We start from the raw sequence: 10,161 nt of genomic DNA on the forward strand, positions 1-10,161 counted from the left end.
CTTATACTGATCACCTGTATGTTAAGTAGATCAGCTGACTATCAGCTGTAGTTTTAAGGTTTGTTTTTGTTATGATTGAGGATAGATTTAGGAAAACAAATATGTTAGAATTATGTACCGTTTTATTTTGTATATAAGGACGATGAAATGGAAAATAAAGTCAGAAGTCTTACAGAGCCTAAACTGGCTTTACAACTTCTAACCCTGCGTTTACAAATGCCAGTATTGGCAACACAATAGGAAAAATACAAACCTTTTTCACAAATACATTTATAAATGTTTAAATATGTATAGAGAAAAGTATGAATGTATTGGTGAAAATGGTTTTTAACTCTGCTATTGTCTTGCCAATACTGTCTGTGTGTAAACGCCTAGTAAGAAAAAGTAAAACCTAGCTCTTTCAATTTTAACTGAATTTGCTTAGGCTACTAGTTGTGCCAGCAAAAACACAAACATATACAGACTGCCAAGTGGCGTTAATAAGCGCCGGCAGAAACTGATTAGGCAGGCCTATTCATACCCATCATTTATTTTTGAATAAATACCAAACCAGACGGCTTAAACTTACACGTCAATATCCCACCGAATCGTCATCGTTATTTAGTCTTCCAAGAGGTTATAAAATATTCCAAAAGAGTATTATCGGCATTGATCCACGTCTTCCTATATTCCCATAGAAGCGTACCTCTTAATTTTCTCTTACCGAAATATCGGACATCTGATATTTAGTATTCTAAAAACTCTCCGCCAGAAATTTGTCGGTATAGATCAACGTTTTCAAATAGACCCATAGAACGGTACCTCACATTGTTTTACCGAAATTGCTGCAATTTAGTATTAAGTCTTCTTCATACACCAAAGGAAACTAATTATTCCATTTTACTTCAATACAACTCTTGGTGGAGGGTATAACATGTTCGGTCCGGCTGAACTTAACGCCGTTCTTACTTGTACTGTGTTGGGACTGGACGATGCTCAATATGACAAAATTCGCAAATTTGTTGGTAATTTTATCCGAGTTATACCAAGCATTGAAGTCTTCAATACGTCTAATAATCTCTGAGTTTTCGCGTTTGGCTAAAACTCGTTGTGGGGGAGGCCCCCCGCCCCTCCATTTTTCGTTATGAAAAGTACTTTACGATCTATTCTCAGACCTAATGAATCTACAAACAAAAGTTTGTCAAATTAGGTCCAAGCATTTCAGGGGATTTATATTTCGAACATCATGGCATACCTGAAGAATTTTGCATATATATGTAGATATTTATATATATGAACCGATCAGAACCAAATTTTCCGAACATGATTCTAAAATAAAAAATATTTGCCATATCAAATTTTAAAGCCATCAGATGTAAATTGTGACCTTCGTGCGGCTTAAATATAAAATCGGATGAAACATATACATATATGAAAACTAAAGGGTGTTTTTTAAGCCCGATAGAACTTGAAATTGTAAAAAATAACACAAAAAATTAAATTGTAATCAATTTTTTTTTATTCGAAAGATCAATACGTGACATTAACATTTGAAAATGATTTCGGGCATATGGGCACCGCGACTGTTCTTGACGAAGTGCATTCTGGACGTCCAATTTTTGGTCACTTTTTCGAGCACTGCTGGCCGTATGTCACGAATAACACGAACAATGCTGGCCTCCAAGGCATCAATTGTTGCTGGTTTATCAGCATAAACCAGTGACTTCACGTAGCCCTACAGGAAATAATCGAGAGGTGTCAAATCGCACGACCTTGGAGGCCAATTGACAGGTCCGCTTCTCGAAATCAACTTATCGCCAAATTTTGATTTCAATAAGTCGATGGTTGCGTTCGCCGTATGGCACGTAGCGCCATCCTGTTGAAACCACATCTCCTCCGGATCAATGTCATCCATATTTTCAAACAAAAAATCATTGATCATGGTGCGGTAACGATCTCCATTGACCGTAACGCGAGCTCCGGCCTCATTTTTGAAGAAATAAGGTCCGATGATGCCACCAGCGTGAAAACCGCACCAAACGGTGCATTTTTCTGGATGTAATGGAGTCTGTAGGGTCTCTTGTGGATTGGTCTCACTCCATATGAGGCAATTTTGCTTATTAACAAACCCGTTAAACCAAAAATGCGTCTCATCGCTGAACACAATTTTGCGATAAAACAACGCGCGAATCGACGACTGATTTTCAAAGTAAAGTTGGATAATTTCGTAGCGTTGTTCAAGCGTGAGTCTATTCATGATGATTTGTCAGAGTATACTGAAACAAATAAAAAAAGTTTCATCAAAATTTAATTTTTTGTGTTACTTTTTACAATTTAAAGTTCTATCTAGCTTAAAAAAACACCCTATATATCTGTATCTGAACCGATTCCTACTAAATTTTGCAGATGTATTTTTATGCTCATTAGAAAGCAGCTTTCAATGCTTCCAGTGACCTTTCATTGGGCCCATAGTGTCTTGTAACAATACCTCTCGATTATGTGAGATACCTTGCTGAAATTTGGTACAAAATCAGCAAGAATATATATTTTGGCCGTATATGCACAATATCGGCTTTAGTTTTTTCTGTAGGCCCATACCATATAATGGTAATATCTTGAGCTCATTTTACAATCTATTTGTCTGTTATTTTGCATTCCATGATCTACCTTGGAATATTGAATATAAAATCGCCTTATTTATTAGGATAAAAATACAAATTTAACCAAGAGGCACACTTTAGTAAGATGTCTTAAATGAACTATCTCCAATATGTTTAATACTAATGTATAAAGGCAATCTATCCATCCTAATAAATAACTTTAAAATAAAAAAGAACTACTACTCTCTGCGGTTTTAGTTTTTCTTCTACTAGGCATTCCGTTATATATTACTCTCGTACGGTATGGTTCAACTATCAACATTGCTATGACAACAAATGACCAACAATAAACCTCTCCATATGGTGGTTTAGCCAGATATCACTTGACTACTTGCCTGGGAACATAAGAATGAATTGCTGGCTAACAAGAATTGGTGAACTGCTACTAAGTGAAACTTGTTTTCATTTTCTTATCTTACAGTTTTAAGCCACTTACACGCTACGTACAAACAAACATAATAGTCTCCGGGCAATTTGTTTGGGTGTGTGTTATTTATTCTAAAGCATGGACAAAATATTTCAAAGCGTCCATCTCGTGTTGTCTTGTACCATGCACTGACATTAGGTCTGTTTGAACGAAAGATTGAGTAGCAGTTGTTCATTTATACGCAACAACGTTGACGTCTGTCTGTATGCTCGTATTTTCTAATTACGCATTCTTGACTATAAATAGCCACCGAGACCATGGACGTCTGTCCGAGAATTTGCAACATTTTTTGTTACTGCCACCATTCAATGTTCTCCATTCAAGGTCATTCTATTGTTTTAGTGTAACTGCCGTGAAATAGCTGGCAAATGTTTCCTTATTGGTTGGTAGCTGGAGATAAAGACACATTTTTGAAATAACAAATTCCTGAAAAACTGGTCACAACAATATTGAGGAAGCATTGAAAATTCCATATCAAAAACACACACAGGTGTTTGAATTCATTTTTGGTATTTAATTTAACAAAAATGTAGTTTAGTATTTGTGTCCATAATTATTCAGCCATACAAATGGAATGAAACAAGTGTAAATTTGAAATGAAAACTTAATAGTTTTTTTCGTTGAAATTATTTGGTTACTACCGGCAATTTAATAGCACTTAAGAAGAAATTATTCCGTGGGGGTGACTGAGAATGAAATAATCATAATACACACTTAATTTCTTTGGGCAGAAAACAGCCATTACTTCCTTTAATTCCCTGAAGATGATTGGAACTCCAAAATAAATATTGGAAATAAAACAAGTAAGAACGGCGTTAAGTTTTGTATACCCTCCACCACTAAGTGTATTGAAGTAAATGGGATCAATTAGTTTCCTTTCGTTTGTAAAAGCCCTACCCTCCTCCTCCACGTTAAGACTTCCTTGAAGGAGTAGGATATCTTAACGAAAATCACTTTATATAGATAATTTTCTGCGTGGAGATTTTCTACCCATTGAGAGTCCAAAATACTACGTTACATCCACTTCGGAAGGATAATGTTGTTCTTTCCAAAGCATATACCTACATTTACAATTATCCGAATTGAGCTGACAAAACGCAATAACAAATTACAGCAATCTCACTTCGAAGATTTCACAAAAAAAAAACCCTCGACATATAAATGATGGAAGAATACCGGTTCATAAGGGCTAGACAAAAACCTGGATATATATGGATAGTTTTTTGTAAGTAGGTTCTTTGGGGTCATATGAAGATGTTTGAAGACTAAATACAAAATTTCGGACATTTCGGTGGGATAATGTGGCCACAACCTTCAACGTACCGAAAATCGGCAGATACCGTTCTACATGAGGACGTGGAACTATACCGAAAATTCTCTGGGAGGTACCGCAATATGGCGGCTATACCCAAACATGGAACTATGTTGACAATTTTTGGTGGAGATTTTTTGTGACCTCTGGGAACCTACTCGGGAAGCTTCAAACGTCAAACTGCAGGTACTTCTGTCAAAACGGTGGCTAAAATCCTCAAAATACCGAAAATCGGGATGTACGTTATATGGGGGCTGTACCAAAACAAGGACCTAATTTGACAATTTTTGGTGGAGATATTTTGTGACCTTTGGGAACCTCAAACATCAAATAACATATAGTTCAGTCAAAAAGTTTAGTTAAAATCTTCAAAATACCGAAAATCGGGAAATGAACTATTTTTGTGGGAACCTCAAATGTTAAATTACAGGTAGTTCGACTAAAAAATGTAGCTAAACCCCTCAAAATATCGAAAATCGAGGGTACCGTTATATGGTCGCTATACCAAAACGTGGGCCGATATAGCCCATCTTCGAACTTGACCTGTCTATGGAAAGAAACACTCGGGTGAAAAAATGTAGCGTTCTAGCTCAATTATTCTGGGCACTAGATTGATTGCAACAGACGGACATGGCTATATCGACTCAGAATTTCATTCTGAGCAAGAATTTATATATGATCGCAAACTGTTATGTTGAAGGGTATAAAAACGTCCCGCAAAAGCCGCTTTGATTTTGTCTTCTTTTTTGAAAAAAAAACTATGAAAAAAATAATTTTTTGTCTGTTGTACGAATGAATGCCCTTTTGCTTATTATTGACTATAATAACTTTTATTACATTAAAATATTGAACCAGTAAGGAAAGGATAAAGGTCGGGCGGGGCCGACTATATGATACCCATGGGTAGGGTGACTTGATGACTTCAATATAGTTTAGAGAATTTTTTTCTAGACAAAATTGAGTCACTTGTTCCACATTTCATCTGAATATCTATCCAGTTTTGAGTTTGGTGCGCCACATAAAAGAAATCGGGCAAAAATATATGAGAGCTATATCCAAATCTGAACCGTTTTCCAAATACTTTGGAACTTATTTCTAGTCCAATTTCCTTTCGACATTTAAAATTTCATCATAATTGCACATACATAGCGAGATTGGTGCACCAAATACCTAAATTTGGACGTAAATATATATGGCAGATATATCCAAATCTGAACCGATTTCAATATATGTTGCCAAGTTCATTTCTAGTCCGAATTCGATGACATTTTCCAAATTACGTCAAAAATGCATAGAATTTACGTGATTGGTGCACCAAATACCTCAAATTGGACGAAAATATCTATATCGGAGATATATCCAAAACTAAACCGATTCTTACCAAAAAAAAAAAAAAATAGCGTTCGTCCTTTGGCAAAAAAAGATCTTCTCTAATTTTTATTTGAATCGGACAATAAATGCGACCTTTACATTTTTACAAAAATACACGGAAAGACGGACGGACAGACATAAATCGACTCAGAAAGTGATTGTTTGTATATCCATAAATGAACTGTGGGGCTTATTCGCATCCTTTGGAATGTTACATTTGTGCACAAAGACTTAATACCCCTTACCACAGTGTGGTGTAGGATATAAAAAGCTTCCGCACCAACCACTTTTAATTGATATGATATGTGAAATAAGTTTACATATGATATAAAATGATATAAATATATGTAATAATATGATGATAAATGTAGTGAGAAACAAAATATTTTTAAATTACACTGGTCAACACGACTTTTATTTCATTCAATTTTTTTCCCGTTTCTAACTGAAATTGGCAAGTTGTTTTCAAATCCAGTCGCGATTTTTCTCCACCAGCTCTTGTTCTTGAGATTTGGCTCAAAATCGTTTTATACGGGTTTTAGCCTGAATTTCTTTATTTTCGGATACAAACAAATATTTTTTGTGGGTTTTTCGGCACCCCCAGCTGGTGGAATTCTACGCCGAAATAGATGAATTAATAAAAATGACCAAACCGCATGAGTTAACCATCATACAGGAAGACTTTAATGCGAAAGTTGGGAGCGACGATGTAATAAGAAAACGTGGACTCGGAGTACGAAACGAAAGAGGTGACAGACTTGTGCAATTCTGCCAAGAGTAACAAATGAAAATAACAAACACCCTATTTCAACTACATCCTAGAAGATTGTACACTTGGAGATCGCAAAGCAATCGAGAAAAATAAAACAGTATCAGTCGGCTTTGCCGACTGAGATATACCCTCAGCCTGTGTGAATTAAAATAATTTTTTTCTCGAAAAACGTAGGTATTTAGGAGGGTTTCAAAATTTTGGCCGTATGAACTTCCTTACAAAACAAGTAAAAAAGTATCAGTCAGCTTTGCCGGCAGAGATATACCCTCAGCCATTGTATATTGAAACCATTTTTTCCCAAAAACGTATGTATTTAGGGGGTTTTAAAAAATTTGGATGTATGAACCGACAAAAATGTTCATTAGGATTAAGGATCAAAAGTTTTGAGGAGGAGATACTTAAAGGAATGGATCGACATTGACCATTATGGAAGTGGATCTCCAGCCATTACATATGGTGCCATAGGGGGTTTTTGCACCCTTCGGGCTGTATGCTAAAGAAGTATGGACTTGCCCCTTAAAGCAGGGAATGCAAGTTGCTTCAACAAAAATCAAAGTTATTCGATTGCAGGTCTTAAAGTGAACTTATCCGAAATTTTGTGTGGGAGGTACCGGATGGAGTGGACAAATATAGTCCATATTTAAACCTGATCTATATCTGATGCATATATTAGGATGTGTACAGTATGGACCAATTCGGCCACTCCCTTCAAGAGTTACGGTACGAACAATTTTTCCGAACATTTTTGAACTTTTGTGGGGGAGGTACCTGAAGGAGTGGACCAATATGGCTCATCTTCGAACTTAAACTATATTTAGATAAAATATTAATAAGGCCAAATTTTGGGCAGAATCGACAGATCCGTTCGAGTGTTATCTTGCACTCCAACCACCTCACACGGTGTCATAGGGGTTTTTTGTAACTTTCAGGCTATTTTCTCTATTTTCTCAAGTGTGGACATGTCCCTGATGAAACTTATATTGTCGTATGGGGGGCAGTGAATACAAGTTGCTACAACAAAAACCGAAGCGAATAAAGAACAGGTCCTAAACTGAACTTCTCCGAAATTTTGTGTGGGCGGTACCCGAAGGAGTGAACCGATTGAGTCTATATTAGAACCTCATCTAAGTCTGGTAGAAATTTCATGATGTGCAAAGTATGGACCAAATCGGTTACTCCCTTCAAGAGTAATCGGGCGCACAAATTTTCCGAACATTTTCAAACTTTTTTGAGGGGAGGTACCGGAAGGAGTGGACCGATATAACCCATCTTCGAACTTAAACTAAGTTTGGACGAAATATTGCGAAAGCCAAATTTTGGACCGAATCGGTTGATCCGTTCGAGAGTTATCCTGCGCTCCAGCCAGACAGACAGACAGACGGACGGACATTGCTCAGCCAGTTACACAAATAGACAGACGGACAATGCCAAATCGACTCCAAATTGTCTAAAACACATTTCGTCCAAACATACTTGGGGTCTAAAACCATTATTTCGATGAGGCACATTTTGCCTGCATGAAAGTGTATATCCCTTCGTTAGCATAAATGCTGAGGGTATAAAAAATGAAAGATCCAAACGTAAAAGGGAAATTAAAGCTAATATTAATCACAAACTTGAGCATATAAACAAAGATGATTTGGAAAATTTATGGGACAGTGTAAAAACAAACAACACCACAACCACAAATGTATACATTCATTTGGAAACACGGTTAGAACATCGAAAGAAGAATGGATCACGAGCGAAATAAAGGAATTGCGGGTACTGCGAAGCCAATACAAAAGCATCAACTACGAAATGTATTGGGAAATAAATAAGGAAATACGAAGTGCTACAAGGGCTACCAAAACCGATCTAGTTAATAAAAAATGCCAGGAAATTGAGTCACTACGGAACCTGCCTGATCATTTCAATCTATTCAAAAACTGAAATAAGCAGCTGAAGTATATAAACAGACTTCCACATCGGTATTATTCGACGAAAATAATAAAGCTATATTTGAGATATCAGAAAATAAAAGGGTATGGAAAAACTATGTATGTAATGAACCTATTTTACGATGAAGGGAGAACCCCCTATGAAGAGATGCCAATCAACCTGACTGGGACACAGATTACTAAGGACGAGGTAGAATACGCACTCAACGCTCTTAAGGACAATAAAGCATCAGGCCCTGACGAAATCCCATCAGAGGTATTGAAATTGATAGATGAAGATAATATACAACTACTTGTAAAACTCCACTGGAAAATATCCATTGAACTGGCTTAAATCAAGGTTCATATACAAAACAAGTGGGAAAAGCGTTAAGTTCGGTCCGGCCGAACTTTTTATACCCTCCACCACACATTTCAGCCATTTCGGTGGATTAATGTTGGCCACAACATTCAAAATACCGAAATTCGGAAGTTACCGTTCTATGGGGGCTATATGATGGCGCGGACCTATACCTACAAATTTCTGGTGGGGGGAAGTTTTATATCCCCAACGAAGACTAAATACCAAATTTCCGACATCTCGGTGTGATAATGAGGCCAAAACTTTCAAAATACCGAGAATCGGGAGATATCGTCCGGCTATATGAAAACGTGGACCTATATAAACATTTTATGGTCGAAATGTTTCTTAGCCTCTGGAAACACAAAATACAAAGTTGCCATCGATTCTGTTGTCAAATGGGAATAATACATTCAAAATATATTAAAATGACGCGTACTTTATATGGGGCGTTATATGGGGGCTATACCAAAACGTGGACCTACATAAACCAACTTTGGTAGGAATGTTTTTTGGCCTCTGGAGACACAAAATACCAAATTACAATTAATTCGGTGGTAAAATGGGACAAATATCTTAAAAATTCCATAAAACGACGACGCGTCACGCGTCATTTTGTATGGGGGCTACACGAAAGCGTGGACCTACATAGCCCACTTTCAATAACAAAAGTCCTACGTACAAATAATAGATTTTCCCAAAAATTCATCCACCTACGTCTATCCGTTCGGACGCTAGAGTGATTTCCACAGACGGACAGACAGACATACGGACAGACAGACAGACGGACGGACATGGCTATATCGATGTAGAATTGCACGCTGATCAAGAATATATATAGTTTGTGGGGTCTACAATTATTATTTCGAGTAGTTACAAACGTAGTGACAAACTTAATATACCCCCATCCTATGGTGGAGGGTATAAAAACAATGATGTCAATGGGAACCACTCAGTTCGGTTTTAAGAAAGGAATGGGAACAAGGGAAGCTCTACTAAGCATTCAAATATTAGTACAGAAATGCCGCGATGTATATTAAGATGTCTGCATTTGTTTCATTGACTACGAAAAGGCCTTTGATACTATCCTTCATAATAAGCTGATGCATATTCCCAGCAAACCAATCGTACCGATATCGTAACGAAATCGGAACAAAATTCGGACGTTACGTCCGATATCTGATCCGAAATCGTAACGATATCTTAACGAAAGTTGTATGAAGTGGTTGACATCATTTCGGAACGAAATGTCGGAGCGAAATCGGATCGATTTCGGTCAGAATTCGCAACGAAATCGGAAGAAAATCCTTAGGAAATTCGGAATGCGAATTTTTTCCTCCGAATTTTCGTACAGATTTCT

At 36.9% G+C, this 10,161-nt stretch overlaps 1 long non-coding RNA gene across 1 annotated transcript; it reads right to left on the reverse strand.

The window, feature by feature from the left end:
• Nucleotides 1-1,475: 1,475 nt before the first annotated feature.
• LOC141390907 (uncharacterized) lies at nt 1,476-2,777 on the reverse strand. Its single transcript, XR_012409514.1, has 2 exons — nt 2,647-2,777; nt 1,476-2,255 (listed from the first exon to the last, which is right to left on the reverse strand). It is a non-coding gene; the product is annotated as an uncharacterized lncRNA (long non-coding RNA).
• Between the last annotated feature and the right edge of the window lie 7,384 nt (nt 2,778-10,161).

This window comes from Musca autumnalis, unplaced genomic scaffold (assembly GCF_047663935.1).
Source record: "Musca autumnalis isolate F117 unplaced genomic scaffold, ASM4766393v1 scaffold_1, whole genome shotgun sequence".
Lineage (NCBI taxonomy): Eukaryota > Metazoa > Arthropoda > Insecta > Diptera > Muscidae > Musca > Musca autumnalis.